The sequence below is a fragment of the Bos mutus genome, chromosome X (genome assembly GCF_027580195.1).
Source record: "Bos mutus isolate GX-2022 chromosome X, NWIPB_WYAK_1.1, whole genome shotgun sequence".
NCBI lineage: Eukaryota > Metazoa > Chordata > Mammalia > Artiodactyla > Bovidae > Bos > Bos mutus.
Genome location: NC_091646.1, coordinates 101,376,908 through 101,400,533, shown reverse-complemented (window position 1 = coordinate 101,400,533; position 23,626 = coordinate 101,376,908). Strand labels below are relative to the sequence as shown.

Below are 23,626 nucleotides of genomic sequence, written 5' to 3'. Positions count from 1 at the left end.
GTACATTTTGTTTGCCCATTACTGAAACTTAGACAAATGGAATCTACTCTTCTATGTCTGACTTTTTGTTTTCGTCATTATGTCTGTGACACAAATGCATGTTGTTTTGAGTATAGCAGTAGTTCATTCTTTTTTATTGCAGAGTAGTATTCCACTGAATGAATATACCATAGTTTATTCGTTTTACTGTCGATGGGTATTTGAGTTTGTGGTTTGATGCTATTAAGAACAAAGCTGCTAAGAACATTTGCATACCTGACTTTCACCCTCAGTTTCTTAAGAATAAATCTAAATGTATGGTTGCTAAGTCATAGGGTCAACCTTATGTCTAGCTATAGTAGATATTGACAAACATTTTTCCAAAGTGGTTGTACCAATTTGCATTCCTGGAAGCAGTGTTTGAGAGTTCCAGTTGTTCCATATCTTGGCCAATACTGGGTGTTGTCATACTATATGATTCCAACTATTTGACATCCTGGAAAAAAAAACTATGGAGACAATAAACAAATTAGTAGTTGCCAGGAGTAGAAGATGGTATGGGAGAGATGAATAGAGAACAGTGGGTTTTTAGCACAGTCAAAATTTTCTGTATGATATATAATGATGGACCTATATATCATTGTACTTTTATCCAAAGTCATAGGCTATATAACACAGAGAATGAATCCTAAGATAAACTATGGACTGTGTGTGATTATGATGTGTCATTGTTGGTTCAACCTTGTTTTAAAATAGTGTACCATTCCAGTTAGCAGTCAGTGATGTTGATAGTAGGGGAGCCTGTGCACGTGTGGGGACAGCAGCTATGTATGAACTAGCTATACTTTCCTTCCAGTTTCATTGTAAACATAAAACTGGTCTAAAAATAGTCTGAAAAGATGAACCAAAGTCTTCCAGACTTTCCTGCCTTGCATTTTGCTTCTAGAGCCTGATATCAAGACATAGAACCTTAATTTGATAGTCATTATTCACATCAGAACAACTAACAGAAACTCTGCTAATATAACTTTGTTAATTGCATTCTTGCCTCATCAGATTTATAGAAGGTGGTGGTGTTCAGTTGCTCAGTCATGTCTGACACTTTGTGACCCCATGGACTGCAGCACGCCAGGCTTCCCTGTCCTTCACCATCTCCCGGACCTTGCTCAAATTCATGTCCATTGAGTTGGTGATGCCACCCAACCGTCTCATCCTCTGTCGTCTCCTTCTACCTTCAATCTTTCCCAGCATTGGGGTCTTTTCTAATGAGTCTGCACTTTGCGTCAGGTGCCCAAAGTATTGGAACTTCAGCACCAGTCCTTCCAATGAATATTCAGGATAGAAGGTATAACAATACACAATTTATAAAGTAAACTTTGCAAAAATGACTTAGTTACATTTTGAAGTAACAAATGGTAGTAACTGAAAGAAAAAAAAAAAAAACACTTTTGATTTTTCAAACCCTATTTACATGCATTATTTTCACCAAGACTGGTGACAACCTGTGAGAAGGGTGAGGTGGGTATATTCTGTACCATGTAAAATTGAACACTGAGGAAGAGAAAGCTTCGGTGTGTGTACAAAGACATGTTTCTCAATTTCAAAAGTACTGCTACATATCAACAATGAGCTATTGATCGGCCACCTCAATTTACTTCACTACGGAAATGATAGAGAATGTTCTTTCTTGTACTCACCCCCTAACATTCCACAGAGCCCAATCAATGGACAATTGATCCAAGTATTTTCTTGAGTTAAATCCATCTCAAAATGAGCACAAGATTGACTATTCTTTGGTGGCTTGTGACATCAGCTGAGCAACATGAGTGAATTACAGCTGCATGTCTCCTCTAGGGCTATCTATTATCCAATATGTCTTATTTAATTTTCGGTTTCAGGCAGGCAAATTGACCATGTATACTTGCTTGTGTCAGTAGCTAATTTTAGATCACTAATCTAATTGGAAATGGCATGCCCCTTTAGCTTGTCATGTAAAAATTCACATTTTCTGATTAATGTGATTCATTTATATTAGATTTGACTTGACAGGATGGCAGTGTATAATATAGAAGGCAAGTATGACAGGCTTTTTCTCTCTCCCACTCAGTCACACTCTTTATAAATGATCCAGTCAAGGCATCAGCCTAGTGTCTTCCCTTTAATGAGAGAAATTGTGAAGTTGCACCTATTCCAATGGGACTTTTTTGGTGTTTCCTCACAAGCAGGCCAACCTTTCTCAGAAGGGCAACCGTTTTATTCAGAGCCCTATGTTTATATTCATTTATGACAAATGGACAAACTGCTATGAGACAAAGGCAGCTATTGCGTGACTTGAGGCGTGTGTCTGTGTGTGTGTGTCTAAATTACTTGGAGGTTGGAGAAGGCTGGGCATTCACGTTTTAAACACAATTTAAAGGAAATGATAGGAATTACAAACTGTGTCAGTGAGAAGTGATGTTTCAGTCAATCTGCGAAAAGTAAGAACTGGTAAAAATAAAAGGAAACGTTTTTTAAAAACCTAAAAAAGGAAATGAAACAGGTTAGGATCTCTTGTTAAAGAAGACAGCTTTACTGTAGATGACTTATGTGAGTTTTATATATGCTATGCAATTCCATTTTATGACGTTTTCTTACTATAATAATTAGTAATTCTCAGAGGAATTGAAGGCTTTGTTTTACCTTTTTTTCTTTCAGTTGGATTGGAAAGAAATGGTCTGCATGGGTAGCATTGCTCAGATTTAATCTTTAAAATATCTGTAGGCCTCATATCTGTCTTGTATTCATAAATAAATTTCTTTTTTAGAAATCTCAGAAACCTTTATTGAAATATAATTTACCAATCAAATTATATATATTCGAGGTATACAACTAGATGATTCAGTATGTGTATATATGATTACTGCAGTCAAGCTGATTAGCACATGAATCACCGCACATAATTACCATCAAACACTTAAGATCTACCTTCTGTAACTAAGAGTCATTTTTGCAAAGTTTACTTTGTAAGTTGTATATAATGATACCTTCTATACATCTGATGAGGCAATAAGGAACAATTAACAAAGTCATATTTGCAGAGTTTCTGTTAGCAAATTTCAAGTATACAATACACTATAACTATAGTCACCATGCTCTATATTAGATCCTTACAACTTACACATCTTATAACTTAGAGTTGATCCCCACTAACCAGTATCTTCCCATTTCCACCACGTAGCCCTCAGCTACCACTATTCTACTCTCTGCTTCTGTGAGTTTGACTTTTGTAGATTCCACATATTAGTGAGATCATACACTATTGGTTTTTCTGCATTTATTTCACTGAGCATAATGTCCTCTGGGTTCATCCATGTTGTCACAAATGACAAGATTTCCTTTTTTTCTCAGGGCTGAAAACTACTCCATCACATGTGTATTCTACAGTTTCCTTATCCATCTGCTTAAGTTGTTTCCATACCTTGGCTATTGTGAGTAATGCTGCAGTAAGCATGGGAGTACAGGTGTATTCAAGGTATGGGTCATACTGATTGCTTTGGTCCTATAATTCTACCCAGAAGTAAAATCACTCATTCAGCAGTTAAAGTTTTAATTTTTTGAGGAAACTCTATACTGTTTTCCACGGCAGCTGCACCAATTTACATTTCCACCAACAGTATACAGGGGTTGCCTTATCTCAACATCTTTGCCAACACTTGTGTCTTTTTATTTTCGTTTCATAATCTCTTTTTTGATGATAGTCATCCTGACAGTGGTGAGGTGATTCCTCCTTGTGGTTTCAATTTGCATTTCCCTGATGATGAGTGGTGTTAAGAACCTTTTCATTTATTTGTTGGCTATTTGTATGTCTTCAGAGAGATGTCTGTTCAGAGATGCTATAGGCAGCTTTGTCTAAAAAGAACTGTGGGTCACTGGTGGCTGTCTGCCAAACAAAATTTCTTAAAAGACATTTCTGTTCCTCCATGAAGTTATTTTGTTCATATATCTGCCCCATTCATCCCTGGAAGCTACTTTGTCATGAAATTGGGATAAATACCTAGATACTTAGAATAAGAAAAATGAGGACTAGTTCCATGGTTATGAGTGGTCTTTATGCAGAAAACCTAGAACTCTTAAATATATTTGCTTTGTGGGAACCACAAAACTCATCTAGAGTCACAGGGCCAGTAAGTAGTGGAGCTAGGTGTTTTGATTCCAAATCTGATGGTGTTTTAAAGACTCAAACCCCCAAAATGTACCATAAGTATCCACTGCACTTTTCTACTCTTGACCAAAGTTGGGAGTGCTAAATGGGAATTAGAACATAAATATTCTCTAGTGTAGCTAGTTGTTCTTATATATCTAAAAGGATTTCATTACTCAGTATAAAATTGGGTGTTGCTTTAAATATTCTTTACAACTGTGTATTTCCATGAAGGTAGGTGGTCACTGCGTTCTGTAATTTCACTGGATAGTAACTGATGTTCTGGTTGATCATAGATGATTAGTGAAATGATTTCAGCTGTTTGTCAACAAAATAAAGGAAAATTATTCACAACTAACTCTGCTGCTGCTAAGTTGCTTCAGTCATGTCCGACTCTGTGCAGCCCCATAGATGGCAGCCCACCAGGCTCCTCCGTCAATGGGATTCTCCAGGCAAGAACACTGGAGTGGGTTGCCATTTCCTTCTCCAGTGCGTGAAAGTGAAGTCGCTCAGTCGTGCCCGACTCTTAGCGACCCCATGGATTGCAGCCTTACCAGGCTCCTCTGTCCATGGGATTTTCCAGGCAAGAGTACTGGAGTGGGGTGCCATTGCCTTCTTCGACAACTAACTCTAATGTGTATTATATCACACCATTTAATATTTTCTGTCTGAGAATTTTGTCTTTCATATTAGCTACTAGACTTTGGATCTGACAGTATTATTAACACACTGTGAGTATGTGTGTGTTGATATAAACTAAGCGCTTACTGCTGACCCTGAGATTAGAAAATATATCCTCCCGGTACTCTGTGCAAGTTAGTGCCTGTCATTATATCTTGTATATGCAAGCTCAATAAGGTGCATTTATTTAATTGGAATTATTACTGTCTACAATTTAAGGCTAGAATAAGATCATCAACCTACAGCCCCAGAGAAGGTTCCTATCCATCTACTTTTAAATACAGTTTTTGTACAAGGTTGATTTCATATGCTATTGAAATACCTATGATGAGGAAAGCCAAAATGATGGCCAACACTCCAGACCCTTCTTCATTATTCCTTTGCTATTGCCATAATCCAGAATTTGATATCTCAGCCTGGGACTTCTGCAGTAGTTTTATGGCATGCTTTCCTAAGTCTGGTCTCCAGCCAGCCAGTTTGTTTTGTCAATAGCAGAAATAACTTTTCTTATGGGCTACTATAATTTTGCTTCTTTCCTGCTCAACAAATGTCTTACCACACGGAGGCTCAGTCCTTCTGGGCTGATGCCAGTTTTCCATCATCAGAATTCTGCTGGTGCGTACGAGCTCACATATGTGTATTTAATCCTCAGCAAAGGTACCATTTTACAGATGGGAAAACTGAGACACAGAGTGGAAAGTGACATGCAAGACATTACAATTAACCTGTGTCTGGCAGAGAAGGGGTATGACTTCGGGTTGTCCCTGTGTAAGCCCCATCACGTGCTCTTTCAGCTGCGTCATATGCCTATGTTTAGTTTTCTAACCTTACTTCTTCTTGCTTTTCTACACATAAGATTGGTGCTGGTCATTCTGATATCCACAGTATCTCCACAAATACAACACACTGGTACGTTTGTTCACCCTAGCCCTTTATTGGAATACCCCTGTCTCCTTGGAGAGATTCAGATCCCATTCATCTTCAGGGGTCCCACAAGCCCCCTTCACTCTATCCTCACTGCCCTTCCTCTCCTGTCAATTTTTCTATCATACAGTTCCCAGTATTAGCATATTGTCATCATTATTTGATGGATGTTAATCATTCTTACCAAAACATATTGTGAGCTGCCTGAGGGCGAGTACCATATTTTATATGCCTTTGATAATTCTTAGCACAGTCATAAGCCCATTGTAAATGACAATAAATGCTGGCTGTTTAACCATTATTTTTGCTTTAAATGAGCCTTTCCTTTTTTTGACCTTTTCCCAATGAGGATTTGTTCACAGACTGAAACTGAATGTTAGCCATCAGTCATTCTACATTTCAGTTTTTTAATATAATAACAGTAATTCTTATTAGGTTAATTTCCCTATTCAAAACAGTAAATGTAAAACATGGGGAAATAACAAGTTGCTTTAAGACATTTCAGATGCCATTTGGAATTTTCAGGTTGAGCTGAAGAAATAATTTGAAAATGCTGGTGTCATGCATTTAAAAATATTTATTTATTTTTGGCTGCGCTTGGTCTTGGTTGTTGCGTGTGGGCTTTCTCTAGTTGTGGCAAACGGGGCTACTCTCTAGTTGTGCTGCATGGGCTTCTCACTGTGGTGGCTTCTCTGTTTGTGCAGCACAGGCTCTAGAGCACACCGCCTTCAGTAGTCGTGGCTCCTGGGTTCTAGGGTGCTGGCTCCGTATTTGTGGCTCACGGGCTCAGTTGCCCTGCAGCAGGGGGGATCTTCCCAGACCAGGGATTGAATCTGTGTCTCCTGCATTGGCCGGTGGATTCTTGACCACTGAGCCACCAGGGAAGTCCATGTCGTGTCTTTTACACGACATCCATGTCGTGTCTTTTATACGCTATACTTTTATAGCACTCACCCCTCCACCGCCAAATGGTCTATTAAAATGGATTAGCCAAACGGTTTGTTCAGGTTTTTCTGTAAATATTTATTTCATTATTTATTAAAAACAAACACAGATCTAAAGAATGTAGTAGGCAAGGTAAGATTAGACCCTCTATTTCCTAGTGTCACTTCACACTGTCTAAACAACATACTGATGAGGAAACAAGTCTTAATAAGGTGCTGGCTGCAGTGTATACCCCAGCTTGGTGCTTATTCCTTTATCAAGAACCACATTTCTCTCCCAGTTCATCCTCCTATCCTTGTACCCTCTCCACCTCCTCTTTCCCTGCCCTGCCAAATATCTGACCATTCTTAGGACTCATATAGTCTAAATAATTGTCTTTGCATTTTTCTGATTTAGTGTGAGTCTCAGAGCCAGAGAGAGAGAAATAGAAACAGGCAGGCCCAGGGAATCTCCACACTAACTTGATATAACATTCTGTACAAATTCCTCATGATAAATACTTATATGTAATCTTTGTATCCTTTTTGGATCTTTTTTAAAATTTCCACATCACTCTTTTCTTAACTTTTTGCACATTAATGATTCTGGTATAGGCATTTTCTAAGATTGATGGATAACTAGCTAAAAGGTTTCATAGCCCAAGGCAAGGGAGAGGTCCATTAACTTCACATGGTCAATAATTTCCCTGGGTAATGCCCTCTTCTGAGACTTTATTACTAATAAAACCCATGTTTTAATGTTCAGAAAAATTAAACATCATTGTAAGCTGTTCATTCTTAAAATTATGCCTGTCCTTGCCTTTTTGCTGTGTCTTCATTCCTCAAATACATTGTTACACTCTTCTTATATATTTCTTTAAAACTTAAATTTTGTTTTCTTTTTATATATTGAGTCCCACACCTAGAAACTCATGTTCATTTTCAAGGGACACATTTATGTATTCCCTTAAATACAGGAATTAAGCATGGTATTCTGAAAAGGGGTATCTGTAACAAGTAGCTTTAGTCAAACTATATATTTATATCTGATGGGTCTACTAGGATTACTGGGATGCAAAACCACCATATGAAAAAAAGAAAAAAGATACCATCCACTGGGGAAAATAACATAACTTTGTTTTGTTGCCCTCTTGTTTAATGGATTGACTGACTTGGACTGAATATGAGGCTTTTTCTTCTGCAGACCTTCCTTTTTCATCCAGAGAAACCTTCTGTGGACTATTATTGGCCTTTTTGTAATTTGTCAGCCTATCTGAAATCGTTCACTCTTTTCATGGCTTTTAATTTTTAAATCTCTTCCAGTCACAAAACTTAAAAGGTCCTTTTTATTTTCTGAAATAAGTCCAAATGCACTTTGGACTTGTTTAGTTTTCATTTAAGTTTCTTAGTTTTCATTTAAGATAAGCTTAAGGCATTAAATGATCAACTGAGAACATCCACCTATATTTTTAACTCATGCTAGTAAATTGTCAATAATCTATAGTCTTGGGTGCATACTGTCTCATACTGTTCCCAGTCCCAGTTTTATTTTTTTTTATTTCAGTGATCTAAAAAACACAGAAAGAATGGGTTGGGAATCAAAAAAATCTTATTTTGAGCTCATCCTTACCAGCCAAGTGACCTCCAAGAAATATAGTAGTACATTAGTTGTACATTACCTCTCAGAACCAATACTGAAAAGCAGTAACACTTGGCTTGCCTTGTTTACAGGGCATTAGTAAGAAGGAGTGGAGGCAATGTGGATGAAAATGCTTTCTGAAATCTAAAACCCCCAAATAAAAAGTACTATTGTGATAACTAGCAAGCTGGAATAGATGTAGCTGCATTTCAGCCTTTCTGCTTCTCTTGGCGTGGAATGTCTCTCTATAAATTACTTTGTCTGCCATTGGCAATTTGTGAAATGGAAAAAAAATCAAGGTCAAGAAAATATGCTCATGGGTTATTCTTCTGCATATTAATAAGTGGAAATGGTCCCCAGTATTGCCCTATAAGTTATAAAACCTGGGGGAGCCATGTTGGCTAATTATGTTAATAGTTAGATGCTGGAGGATGTTGAAGATTAATTCCTATATAGAGTTTGTCTCATCATCCATTTTTTACCTGCCAATCTGTTCCAACTACTAAACACTTAGGCAGAAAGCACAGAACTCCAGCCATTAGAAAACAAATGTCCACACATACTTAACTACCAATGTGCCTGGATCCTTCATCTTTGATGAAAATATATTGCCTGTGATGAAATTATATTGTAAATATTTGCTTGACCTTTTCAAGTGGAATGGATTTGCTGTTCTCTATAGAGCTGTGTAATATATGAAAGTGAAAAGTGAAGTCGCTCAGTCATGTCCAACTCTTTGCAACCCCATGGACTGGAGCCTACAATGCTCCTCCATCCATGGGATTTTCCAGGCAAGAGTACTGGAGTAGGTTGCCATATCCTTCTCCAGGGGATCTTCCCGACCCAGGGATTGAACCCGGGTCTCCCGCATTGTAGGCAGGCACTTTACCATCTGAGCCACAAATGGCTGTTCAGTCAGATCAAATAAATACTTCCAGTAGTATTTTCTGTATAATCTGCTCTAGAAAAACCATTCCATTTTCTAATGGATTCGATAGAAGACTAAAAGAAGCTACTGATGTGAGGCAGCTTAAAATGGGCAGTGGGAAAATGTTTAAAATTAGTAAAAAGTTGGACAGGAAATCTTCATCATGAGAAATACATCAGGTGTAAAAATTCATATCCCTTGATAAAAGGAATCACAAATGTGTGCAGTGCTTTCAACTAGGGTAGTATTGTCATTTGGGAAAGAACACTTCATTGTGAGGAACCCTCTCTCTCAGAGGGCAGGATATTTAGTAGCCACACCTGCCTTGCCATCTAATGACCCTACCCACTGTCATTGTAACAAACAGCTTTTTTTTTTAGGACTAGAAATCACCCACTATTGAGAACCACTGGAATAAAAATTCTACATGTTAAAGTTGGAATGAGATCTAGGTTTTTGTCAGACAGTGGACATTAGAAACACACAGAATAATTTTGAAATGACAGATAAATTGAATTTTGAAGATAATTTTAATTATAGTGGAGAAAGCAATTTTAGTTGTACTTGATTATTACATTTACAGATGAGTAGCTTCTGTTGAAACCAACTTTTAAATATTAATCACTTTCTGTTATTTATGATAAAATACAGTTTACAAATGAATTTTATGAATTCTGTGAATTAATTTGACTTATTAATTGACAGTTTCCTATCACTGACTTGAATTTTCTCCATCTGGACAAATTGCACTAAGTCCCCCCCACCCCGCCAAGAATGCCAGCTCTGCTGTCACAGTTACTAATATACATCACCCTATCCTCACATGGCATTGACTCCAAGAAGTTTCCTGTTGAATTCTTCTCCAGATATTTATTGACTGGCAAATAAATGTCATTTACTTTCCGTAAAATACAGTCAAGAGCTTATAGCTACAAATACCATCACTGTTTTGAAATAGAATCTTTATTATGGCCTATAGGTTCAGTGTGATTTGGTACCTGGCTATCTCTGAGACTTCATTTCCTACTTCTTTGTTAAAAAAAAACAAAAAACATTATTTGGTTATGCTAGGTCTTAGACTCAGGATCCTTAGTTGCGGCATGTGGGATCTAGTTCCCTGACCAGGGATCGAACCTGGACCCCTGCATTGGAAGCACAGAGTCTTAGCTACTGGACCACCAGGGAAGCCCCAATTTCCTACTCTTTAACTGCTCCCTTCTCTTAGTTTCACTGGCTTCCTTGTAGTCCCTGAAACTGCCTTCTGCCAAGTCCTTCAGGGGGCCTTGCCCTGGCAAACCCACCTACCTGGATCTTGTTATTCCTGATTGTCACATTCTTCTTTTCTTTCAGAACTCCACTCATCCCCTCAGAGAGATCTTTTAGGACCAGTGTATCTAAATGTGTTTCCTTTCACTCTGTCATTCTCTGTACCCTTTAGCTGGCCTTTCTTTTTTTTTTTTTTTTAATTTAATTTAATTTTATTTTTAACTTTATTGTATTGGTTTTGCCATATATCAAAATGAATCTGCCACAGGTATACGTGTGTTCCCCATTCTGAACCCTCCTCCCACCTCCCTCCGCATTTGGAGGATAATTATTTTACAATGTTGTGATGGCCTCTGCCATACATCAGCATGAATCATCCATAGGCATACATGTGACCCCTCCCTCGTGTACTCCCCTCCCATCTCCCTCCCCACCTTATCCCTCCAGGCTGTCACAGAGCACCAGCTTTGCATTCCCTGTGTCATACATTAAACTCCCACTGGCTATCTGTTTTATGTACAGTAATGTATATGTTTCCATGCTCTTCTCTCAAATCATCCCACCCTCTCCTTTTCCCACTTTGTCCAAAAATTTGTTCTTCAAAGAACTGCCGCCTGCCATTTACTCCATAGTAATTATTCAGTAGGGCTTCCCTGGTGGCTCAGTGATAAAGACTCTGCCTGCCAGTGCAGGAGACACAGGTTCGATCCATGGGTTGGGATGATCCCCTGGAGTAGGAAATGAAAACCCACTCTAGTATTCTTGCTTGGAGAATCCCATGGACAGAGGAGCCTGGCGGGCTAAGTCCATAGGATGGCAAAACAGTTGGACAGGACTTAGCAACTAAACATAAGAGCAAAGTTATTCAGTAAATCCTTTATTAGTAACATATTGAGATGGATTAGAGTAGACTGCCTGGATTTGAGTCCCAGTGCTATGCCTTACTGATTGGGTGACTTTGGGCAGGTTACTTAACTTTTAGTTTCCTCAGTATCCACATCATAGTGCTGTTGGCCCATCTTCTCCCTTAGCATTAAGATATATCCATGTTAGAAAGAACTTCAGAGAATATTTACTGCAGTTTTCCATCCAAGGCAACAGCTCTCTTCCTGTTCTGTGTCCCTGTATTCTTTCATAATTTTATCTTTTTATTGTTACTCAAAAATCTCATAATGGTGAGAACAGAGAGTTACTTTTGGAGTTATTAGTGTCTTGTGTGTGGCCCTTTTTATACAACTCCTACACGGAAAACTTCAATGGTCTTGATTTCATCTCAAAAATGATTTTCAACAAACATAGCTCTTGAACTGAATTGATTTTCTCCATTACATGCTACAAAAAGTGATAATTATCATTTAGTTATTTGACAGTTTGTCTCAACAAACATTCACCTTGAATATTTCTTATGTCCTTGTAGGAGATGGTGAGTATTTGGAACAAAGGGGGAGAATGAAGAAAAAATTTATATAAAATCCATGTTGTCACAAAATTTAGAATGTAATTATGAATATAAAAATTAATGCTCATCACATAGGGACTCTGATTTTTTTTAAACATCTGAGGGCAGGGTTTTTCATTTATAAAAGAAAATTTTTGTTGCTGCATGTTTTAATGAATATTTTGGTAAAGTTAAATTTAAAACCCTGATTTTTCTTAGGCATTTAATTTATACTTGTTGTACTGTTGCAGATCAATAGTCATGGTACATATTCTTTGATGGGTGTTCTCTAGCTCACACTTAACAGATTAAATTATGTTAAACAATTAACCTCAATTTTATTTAAAGTGTCTAAGAATCTCCATTTACAAATTTAATATATCTGATTCTCACAAGTTCTTCAAAAGCCTCCCAGGATAAGAGTAGAAACAAAATCTTCCTGTTCACTTAAGCAACTCCTCTGAATCAAATAAAGCAGAAACATTAATAGAGCAGGAGCACTTACATATTTAAATAATCTTTAAACTCCATGAGATTGTCTTACACCTTTCAAGTCAAAGTCACAAGTCTAATATTAATTAACCATTTCAAATTAAAATCAGCTCACATGTCAGATTCTCCAGTACATCAGATTCTTTTTATTTTTTTTAAATATAAATTTATTTATTTTAATTGGAGGTTAATTACTTTACAGTATTGTATTGGTTTTGCCATACATCAACATGAGTCCACCACGGGTGTACATGTGTTCCCCATCCTGAACCCCCCCCTCCCTCCTCCTTCGCTGTATCGTCCCTCTGGGTCGTCCCAGTGCACCAGCCCTAAGCATCCTTTTAAATGTGCCAATAAGCATCTTAAAACATAGAATACACTGAACTGACAAAAGGTAATCCCAAAGTTAATACAAAGTAATATTGCTATGGTTTTGATTTTAGTTATTTTTTTTCTCGTATAGCTGCAAAATGCAACTAAAGTTTCTAAGACTTGAGGCCATAATTTCAATTTGTTGTCAGAGAAGTCAAAGCCAGGACACAGGAGCCCTCTCTTGTAGTATTGGCTCTCTCTGACCTGATTCAGCATAGTCAGTACTCTTACCACCTGATTGGATGCCACATTGTTTTGTTTGTTTTGGGTTTTTTTTGAGGGGGTGCCACATTCAAAAAAATAGTTTCTGTCTGTGCTGGGTCTTCATTGCTGTGCACGAGCTTCCTCTAGTTGTGGTCCCCAGGCTTCTCATTGCAGTGACTTCTCTTGTTGTGGAGCACTGGCTCAGTAGTTGCCCTGCAGCATGTGGAATCTTCCTGGACCAGGGATCAAACCTGTGTCCCCCGCACTGGCAGGTGGATTCCCGACCACCAGGGAAGTCCTGCCACATTGTTTTAATACTTCTTCCTGACTGATTCTCATCAGCCTCCACTAGTTTGGGGTTTTTTGGGCAGTGGGGTTACCATATTGTTTTGTTTAAAAACTTTTTATTTTCTACTGGGGTATAGCTGATTAACAATGTTGTGATAGTTTCAGGTGGACAGCAAAGGGACTCAGCCATACATATGCATGTATCCATTCTCCCCCAAGCTCCCTTCCCATCCAGCCTGCCGCATAACATTGAGCACAGTGCCCTGTGATTATCCTTGTTGGTTATCCATTTTAAATAAAGGAGTGTGCCACGTTGTTTTAATACTTCTTCCTGGCTGATTCTCATCAGCCTCCACCACTGTGTCATAATTTCATAAAAGACTATAGTTCATGATAGCTACTGTATAATACCTAATAGTTTACTATACCATGCATATACATGCACAAAATAAACTATTTTCATCTTACCTTAAGTATTTTTGTAAGTAAATACATGCTGGTATTAAAAGATTCAGTTTTAGCTAATGTTCATGGTTCATTTCAGAAATACACAGTTGTTTATTAGCAGGTCTTAAACCAAACAGGGTAGCAGAAAACACAGCACTTCACATTTGATTGAGCACATTTTTAGAGTGAATGAGAAGAGTTGATTAAAGGTAAAAGGGATCTGAAAAACCAGTTGGTCTTTGGGAGGATTTCACATATGACTTTCCAAGCTTTTTTAAAGAATCTATTTTTGCAGTAGAGTCCACATGCAACCTATTACACAGGAAAATATGAGCGGATGGCCCCTTTCGATGGATAGAAACATGTATTCAAATCAGATTTCATTTATAGCCCCCCTTCCTTGATTTTAAACTGCTTCAGTTTATTTGTATTAGTGGCATTTAACTAAACCCAGAGCTAGAGAACAGAACCTGAGGACAGAAAAAGCAGCTGAATTAACTTTAAAGTACTCTTCATATTATCCTTTAAAATCTTTACCTCTACAAAAAAAGTCCTCTAAGTGTGACATTATGTAAAGGAAATGTTCAAGTGCAGGCATTTACAAAGCTGGCTGAAGGAAACTATAAGCAATGAAGTAGCCGAAGAAAGAATGTCAGAGCGAGCCTGAGGTTTCCATGTGAAGGCCTCACTTCCTAATTGTTATTATGCTTACAAGGACACTCTGTAAAAAGAAAAATGAACGCCTTGTTCAACACCTGCTATAAAAAGATGCTGGGACTCTGTGGCTTGCTTAAATCATTTTTTTTCCTGAAACAAATTGCCGAACAAGCCCTAGGCCATTTAATTTCCAAATACCAGTAATTAAAATGAGTAACATCGTCAGAATTTGGCAGGGCCACAGCTTTCTTTTCTCTTTTCATTTTCCCATAAATTTTAGTGAAGGTCAGATTTGTTGAAGGGAGGAGAGGGGGCGAAATCTGCCGGCTCTGTGCTCATGGGAGGTTAAAATATGACTTGTTCACGATGTCCCTCATAGTTCAGGACTTAATGGTCCTTGACGGGGATAACCTAGAAGTTAATTTTACTCTGTGTCCCAAAAGCAGTCATTGTCAATGTAATCTTTCTTGTGGGCTGAAGGGTATCGTCAACAAATGATCTGACTTTCAGTAGCAATTGACCAGCAATGTCTCGGACCCAAAAAGTCAGGGATATGGCTCCTTATGGATCTGTTTCCTACTCATAGTGGTAAAAATATTTTTATCTTTTTTTTTTGCTTTAGCTCTTATACAGTCCATTTTTACATCTTTATTCCTAAGAATTAGTTCTTAATAGTTTCACTTTATTTTTTTCTTAAGTTGGTAATGTATCCAACCCATAAACTGTAAAAATCCTTCAGAATGCCGTATAGACTTGTATGAAGAAAAAAATAAAAACTTTTAAAAGATATGGCTGGCTCTTTTTTTGGGAGAACTGGGGTAGAACAATGCAGAGCACATGTGCCTCTGTCTCAGTCTTTGTTTCTCATCTTAGCCCTCTTTCTTCCTGGATGGGCAGACTGGATTGAGTTGTCTCACCTCTCTTGGTCTCATTTTCCTAATCCAGAAGGAAAGCTTAAATTTGGCCTTGGTGAAAAGTCAGTGAACTCAGTTATGCATCACAGGGCAGATTAGCTTTCCAAGGAATAACCCAAGTCTCATTCCCATGAAGGACTCATCAGGGATAAACAAGTAGGATTTTCCCTTTTCCAGTCTCCCCTCACCATAAAGAGAGTAGTAAAGTCTGATCTCCTTCAGATTTGGGTTCACCTTCCCCAGATGAGAATAACAGGCATTGCTTTGCAAAATGTTGGCCCCCTGGGTTGTTCTCCACAGTGGCCCAGACAGAGAGGATGACTATAGGAATCTATGGAAGCTAGACAGTAAATGCCAAGGACATGAGTATCAGCAAGGGCCTTGAGTGGCAGAGCCTGCTGGGAGGGACATTGCAGTAGAAGGACTGTACTCTCTAATTGAAGGCCTGTAATGGTGGAATATGTGAGAATAGAGGACAAAGAATCAGTCTTAAAAAGGGGGAGGGCAGTGGCAAGAGCACATGGAGATGACATATTTGTATATAGCATGGAATATAATCCTATGTACTAGTGCAGATAAATGAACTGCAAGACTGAGATCTGCCTGGTTCTCTCTAATTGAGCCACAGGATACCAAAAGCTCAAAAGGAACAAAAATTGTAGGTGTGATTAAACCCCGGATTGTGTGTTCCTGAAAGGACTATTGGATGAGTCTCTTATCCCAGATGTCATAATACAACCAGAAGGTTTCAGGTATGATTGACAAATAAAATTGTAAGGTGTTTAAAATGTACCTCATGGTGATTTGATACAGGTATACATTCTCACCAAAAATGGTCCACAGGAGATGAAATGGAGCAGAAAGAGCAACATGAACCCAAACCAAAACAGAGATACATGGAGATACATGGAGCAGTAGACCTAGGAGAGAATTCAGTTCAGTTCAGTTCAGTCGCTCAGTCATGTCCGACTCTGCAACCCCATGAATTGCAGCACGCCAGGCCTCCCTGTCCATCACCAACTCCGGGAGTTCACTCAAACTCACGTCCATCGAGTTGGTGATGCCATCCAGCCATCTCATCCTCTGTCATCCCCTTTTCCTCCTGCCCCCAATCCCTCCCAACATCAGAGTCTTTTCCAGTGAGTCAACTCTTAGCATGAGGTGGCCAAAGTACTGGAGTTTCAGCTTCAGCATCATTCCTTCCAAAGAACATCCAAGGCTGATCTCCTTTAGAATGGACTGGTTGGATCTCCTTTCAGTCCAAGGGACTCTCAAGAGTCTTCTCCAACACCACAGTTCAAAAACATCAATTCTTAGGCACTCAGCTTTCTTCACAGTCCAACTCTCACATCCATACATGACCCCTGGAAAAACCATAGCCTTGACTAGACGGACCTTTGTTGGCAAAGTAATGTCTCTGCTTTTGAATTGGGTGACAACTAAGGCTGCTGTAAATGTTTCATTGCTTAGATCATGTTCCCAGGCCTTATTCATGTGTGTGTGCTCAGTCGTGTCCAACCCTTTGTGACCCCATGGACTGTAGCCCACCTGGCTCCTCTGTCCATGGGATTTCCCAGGCAAGAATACTGGAGTGGGTTGCCATTTCCTCCTCCAGGGGATCTTCCTGACCCAGGGATTGAACCCACATTGCCTGCATCTCCTGCATTACAGGCAGACTCTACCCACTGAGCCACCTGGGAAGCTATGGAAATGTGGTTACCTTGACAATAGTAACATTTTCTAGGCCTGATCCACTTTTCCAGGACATTTAGGAAACCCCAAGAGGGCTGTGCTCAAGAGCAAGTTCACTCTCAGGTTGTGACAAGGCTCTCCCAGGACCATGCTATTCTGAGTGGAGAAGAGAGAGTAGACCCTTTCCTTCTGTTAAGTTGGGTTCTGAAGCAGGGTTGCTTCTAGTCCATACGTGCTTAGGGACATTTAATGAAATATCTTCCTCAGTCTTAAAATGTCCTTATATATTAGCACTTACATAAGTAGCCAACTGACTGGAGAAATGGATTCCAACTAAAGGCAGAATATTTCTCTTCCCTTTGAGTACATAAGACTAGGTTCAGCCTAGTTCTTAAGACAGATCTTGTCAATGTCCTGTCTATGTCCCTGAAATTTTATGTGTATAGACATCCAACTACCTAAATCTATATCCCTTAGGATATAGATGCCTTAGGATCTTCCCTGTACAAGGAAATGCTGAGGAATTTATGTAACATCTCTTGGGAGCATCTGCAACCATTGAGTCTCAGGATAGGTGTGTAAACCTCCCCGCTCTGTCACCTCTGAGTGGGTGTTATGCATTGTTTGCCAGAGGATTCCAGCTCCCAAGTGCCCATCAGGGTCATTGGCTTAATGTCTTAGCTACCCTCCCTGCCCTGTCTCATGACACCAATTCCTCTACCATTGTTACCTGCCCTTACTTACCGACTGAGCTACTTAAACTTGAATTCTTACTTCAGGATTCAAATCTTGAGGGGGGGGGGAAATTAAGGCAAACACCTTCAAATGAGCTCTCTCCAAGAAGCTTCTAGTAGCCCCTACAAGTAGACTCTTCTTTGGTCATGTTGCATGCTCATCAGAAGCATTCAGATATGTCTGTGGACATGCCCTCATCTGGCAGGATCACTCCACCAGTTCATCAGTCATGATAGAATTCTGCCTTGACTCACGCTGTCCATCCTCCTGTACCCATGCTGCAGCCCAAATTACTTTTTTTTTTAATTTCAGCTGTATTGAGGTATAATTGATAAATAAAATTGTAAGGTATTTAAAGTGTACATCATGGTGATTTACATTAATACATTGTGAAGGTCTTCCCAGGTGGTTCAGTGGTAAAGAATCCATCTGTCTGTGCAGGAGATGCTAGAGACTCGAGTTCCATCCCTGGATTGGGAAGATGCCCTGGAGGAAATGGCAACCCACTCAGTATTCTTACCTGGAGAATCCCATGGACAGAGGAGCCTGGTAGGCTACAGTCCATGGGATCTCACAGAGTTGAACATGACTGAGTGAGCATGCATGCATACATTGTGAAAGAATCCCCCCCCCCCATCTAGTTAATTAACACATCTATCACCTCACACAATTATTTTTCTTTTCCCTTTTTGGTGAGAATATTTAAGTTCTACTCTCTTAGCATATTTCAACTATAAAATTTAGTGTTATCAGCCAAATTGCTCTAACCCAGAAATAGCAGAGGGATTTTGCCATGAAGGTTGTTATCAGAAGCTTCCATAGTTTGAAGCCACAGAGCATGGTGAAATTAAAAATAATATACAACATAAGGCAATAATAATAGAAATCATATTGTGCATTATCTAAGATGATTATTTCCATTAATATTTTCTGCCTTATTCATATTGAGGCTGTATAAGCAAACTACTCCATTTCTTGCTTAGCAGGTATGAGAAAGAGGGAAGGGGTGGGAGTGGGAATAGAAATATGGTATATTTGACAAATCTTTCATTTACCTGTTCACTGTTAACCTTTTGTTTTCTCAAAGACAAAAATAAGTGAATATAACATAATTCAGGTACAAAAACTCCATGTTACTGTATTTTTTATTCTGAAAAAGTGAAAATCACAAAAAACTAAAATACTTCTCATATTTTGGCCAACCCAATAAATCTCTCCCCATATAGAGATAGAAAAGTTACCTTTTCAGGGTATGGTAGGCAGAATACTAAAATGGCCCCCAAGATTCCTGCCCACTGGTGGTTGCACCCTTTACAATCCTTGAGTATGGGGTGAAACCTGTGAATATAATGAGAAATAACTCCCATGGCTAGGTTGTTAATCAGTTGGTTTTTAATTGGGTGGGTTGTACCTAATCAGGTGAGTGTTTAAAAGAGAGTTTTGCCCCTTCTTGAAATCAGAGAGATTGATGGTGTGAGAAAGATTCTTCTGGCATTGAAGGAGCAAATATTCACGTTTCAAACTAGCCTATTCAAACTAAGGATCCACATGGTAAGGAACTGAAAGTGGCCTCTAGGAGCTGAGAGCTACCCCTGGCTGACAGCAAGAAAACTGGGATCTCAATCATACAACCTCAAGGAAATGAATTTTTCCAACTACTTGAGGAAGATTGAAAGGGGCTATTTCCTTAGCCAAGTCACCAAATAGGGACACAGCTGGCCAACATATTGATTTCAGCCTTTTAAAACCCTGAGCAGAGGACCCCAGCTAAGATGTGTCCAATTCCTGACTCTTGGGAACTATGAGATAAGTTTGTGTTGCTCTAGACTTCTAAGTTTGTGATTTGTTAAACATGGGGATAAAACTAATACACAAAATTTCCAAGGAAATAGCATACCATGGCCAACCTATTACATTCAAGGTTGACAATCCTCTACAGAAACCTTGCACCTCATAAGACACTATCAAGTAAGTGAAAATACAACCTATAAACTGAGAGAAAACATTTGTAAATTGTATGTCTTATAAGAAACTTGTATCCAGAATACTTATAGAGCTTTTACAAGTCAATAATAGACTAGTAACCCAAAAATGCAAAGATTCTGAATAGATACTTCTCCAAAGAAGATAGATAAATGGCCAATAAGTACAAAAAAAAATAGATGCTCAACATTATTAGTCATCAGGGAGACGCAAATCAAAACTATGGTGAAATTCCACTTTAAATTCACTAGGATGGCTGTAATAAAAAGAATATGCAGAGACATCTGAACCCTCATTCGTTGCTGATGGAAATGTACAATGGTGCAGCAGTCTGATAGGTCCTCAAGTGATTAAACATGGGGTTACCATAATGCCCAGCAATTTCCCTCTTACCCAGGAGAAATGAAGACATACCCACACAAAAACTTGTGCATAAATGTTCATGGCAACATCATTCATAAAAGCCAAAAGTGGGAATAATCCAAATGTCCGTCAGTTGACAAATAGATAAGTAAATTGTGGTACATCCATGTAATGAAATGATACTCAGCAGTAAAAAAGAAAGAAGTACTGATACATGCTACAACAGGTGAAAGAAGCCTATCCCCAAAGACCACATACTGTATTATGCCATTTATATTAAAGGTCCAGCATCAGAAGATCTATATGAAGAGACAGTAGATTAGTGTTCACTTGGGTTGGGAAGTAGAAATGGGGTGTGGCTGCTAGTAGCACAGGGATTCTTCTGAGGGAAATGGTAGTGTGGTGGTTGCACAACTCTGTAAATACACTGAAAACTGTTGAACTGTACATGTAAGATAGGTGAATTTTTACAGGATGAAGACTATTTGCTTAAGCTGTTGTTTTTTTTTTTTTTTTTAAGCCTAGTTTCTCTTTTGTTTTGCTCGAGCCATGCTAGGAAACCAAGTGTTCTATAGAAAGTAGACCCCCCCAAAAAAAAAAATGAGTCCTCTGTTTGGCATAACTCAGAGGCCAGATCTGATGCATTTCATGGTGTTAGAAAGGTCATGTGGCAGAGGGAGAAGCATCCATTGTCAAGTTGTGAGGGTTTTTTTTTTTTAAGATTTTATTTATTTCTTTTTGGTTGTACTGAGGTCTTCTTTGCTACCCAGGCTTTTCTCTAGTTGTGGTGCCTGGACTTCTTGTTGTGGTCCTTCTCTTGTTGCAGAGCATGGACTAGGCACATGGGCTTCAGAACATGCAGTGCCTGGGCTCAGTAGTTGTGGCGCATGGGTTTAATTGTCCTGCGGCATGTGGAATCTTTTGGGAACAGGGGTTGAACCCTTGTCCCTTACATTGGCAGGCAGATTCTTTACCACTGAGCCAAGTCATGACTCTTCTTATCCTTGCTTTCTTCCTAAGAAGTAGGTGATCTCTCTAACCTCACTATGGCTTAGGGGAAAATGAGGAGGGATTGAACTAGACAAATTCCCAGTCACTAACAGTTCTAACTATTTTATTCAACCTGATGCTGTATACAAAGATAATCATGGAAATGGCATTCAAGGTATCTGATTATACCAAGATATCACTGAAAAATGCTATCTTGACTGTTTTAAACCAGAGAATTTATTAAAATTAATACATGTAGCCAAGAAAGAGCTCAAGAATTTAATGTCACCTTTTTCTGTGTTAATTATTCTCTATTTTAATGTGAATTTAAGATCAAGATTGTATCCAAACTGCCATTTATATCTGAAGCACAATTATTTGCCTTGGGTTTCCTGATACTAATTTTGCTCTTTTAACCAAATTATTTTCAAAAACTCTTTAACTGTCCTGAAAGCTCAGAAATGAGGAAAGGGAAAAACACAAACTAGTTTAACGCAATGAAAAAATATCTTTCAGTTCCACTTAGAACGTCTAAATGGCTTTCCACTTTCCTTGGTCACTAAATACTCACAAGGCCTTATTCTATTAGTTACTAAGGTAACCCAAAGCTGGCAGCATGTTGACATACCTTTCAAGGACGAGAGATTTTGCAGTATTTCATAGATAATGTCACATTAACCTCAAACTCGTCCTTTTTATAAAAGAACGATAATTATTTGAATGAATCTGTTGTAATTTTATTCTTTGGATTTTTTGTTGTTGTTGTCTAGGGACTTCTTGCTGCACTTTCCTTCAGCTTGAATACTATTCTGTTTTTAAAATAATGCAGAAGTAGAAGTCAGATATCTTTGTTGATTCCTGCATTAAACCACTCATTTGTTCCTTGTATGGATTATACATAGCCTGGGTCAGAATCCAGGTAGTCATCCAGATGGTCCTCAAGAGAGGACCTCCTTTGATCTCCCCTTACAAGCCCCTTATATTGTTGTCGTTCAGTCACTCAGTCATGTCTGACTCTGCGACCCCATGAACTGTATGTAGCATGCCAGGCTTTCCCATCTTCCACTATGTCCTGGAGTCTGCTCAAATTCATGTCCATAGTGTCAGTGATGCCATCCAACCATCTTATTCTCTGCTACCCCCTTCTCCTTTTGCCTTCCATCTTTTCCAGCCTCAGGGCCTTTTCCAATGAGCTGGATAAGGATATGCCTAATGAAAATTAAGGCAAAAAGGATGTAATAAGGATAAAAGATAAAAACAGATGATATTTTTTGTCATTAACTGCAGTGCATAAACTCAGGTAAGAGAAGTAAGATTTTCTGTCCTCATGTTATAAATGAGAATTGTAGCTAGGAATCAAGTGTATTTCCCCCATAGCCCATCCTTAGAATGTGAATGTAGATGTGCTACCAGTTGTGTCTAAGAATCAGCTACTTTCCAAAGTCAAACAGTGCTGAGAGTTCATTAGTCTTCTCCAAATAATCCAAAGTAGTGATAGATTTAGATAAATGTACATTGAAGTAGATGCAATAAATATTAACAAAATCAATACTGACAGCAGTTCTGAACAATCAAACAATTATACACTTAAGAAAAAATTGAGATCATTGATATATAACAAATCTGATCCAAGAAAATGCCTGGATCTAAAATCATGGTAATGTTCAACTATTTGCAGACCCTGTCAACAAATCAAGCACTCACATTTGTGAGTGGTGAATTCCTTGCTTTTCTAAAGTTCTTTAGGTTATTATTCAACAGTCCTTGGGAGGATTTAAATTTATGTACTTTTCAGACATCTTTAAACCTCACCTTATTCACCTAGATTCTGTAAAAAAAAAAAAAAAATTATTTCTGGACTTGGTCAATTATATCAAGATCATATTGATCAAAGGGGTTAATAAAATGACTGAATAAAATATTATCTAAAGTGATAGCATTCTATTCAATTTAGCAAATATTTACTACCACCCCATAATACTTAAATTGCTAAAGACTTCAATTAACTCAGTGGTTTATTTTATTCATAATACTTGTGTAATTGCCTATTTAAAATTTGTTTTATTAAAGCTAATTTTTATTACTTCCGTGTGGCAACCTATCCTTTGTCTAAAGAGTGGGGAAATTATCCATCGTATTTTGTACTAGATTATTAGCATCCAATTATGTTCTAGTTAATTTGAAGGTGTTAGAAAACAAATTACATATTTTGCTTACCAAAGAAAACTCTGTCACTAAAAATGCAAAATTTGTAAATATCCCATTTCTTTATTCATGAATATAAGAATACAAATTTGCATGGCATTTTTATGATAACCAATGAACAGTGTGAAATTAGTAGTTGGGGGTTGCTTTATGTTATAATATTTCTCAGGAAATATTTTATAGCTAATAATCCAGTATTATGTACACTTGAAAGTTGCTAAGAGTAAATCTTAAATGAACTCACCACAAAGAAGAAATGACAATTATGTGACATGATGAAGCTGTTGACTAAGCCATGGCATGCTAATCATTTTGCAGTCCATCAG

At 38.3% G+C, this 23,626-nt stretch overlaps 1 non-coding gene across 1 annotated transcript; it reads right to left on the bottom strand.

The window, feature by feature from the left end:
- Positions 1 to 10,367: 10,367 nt before the first annotated feature.
- TRNAG-UCC (transfer RNA glycine (anticodon UCC)) lies at positions 10,368 to 10,439 on the bottom strand. The gene has a single exon. It is a non-coding gene; the product is annotated as a tRNA-Gly (tRNA).
- Positions 10,440 to 23,626: the final 13,187 nt, after the last annotated feature.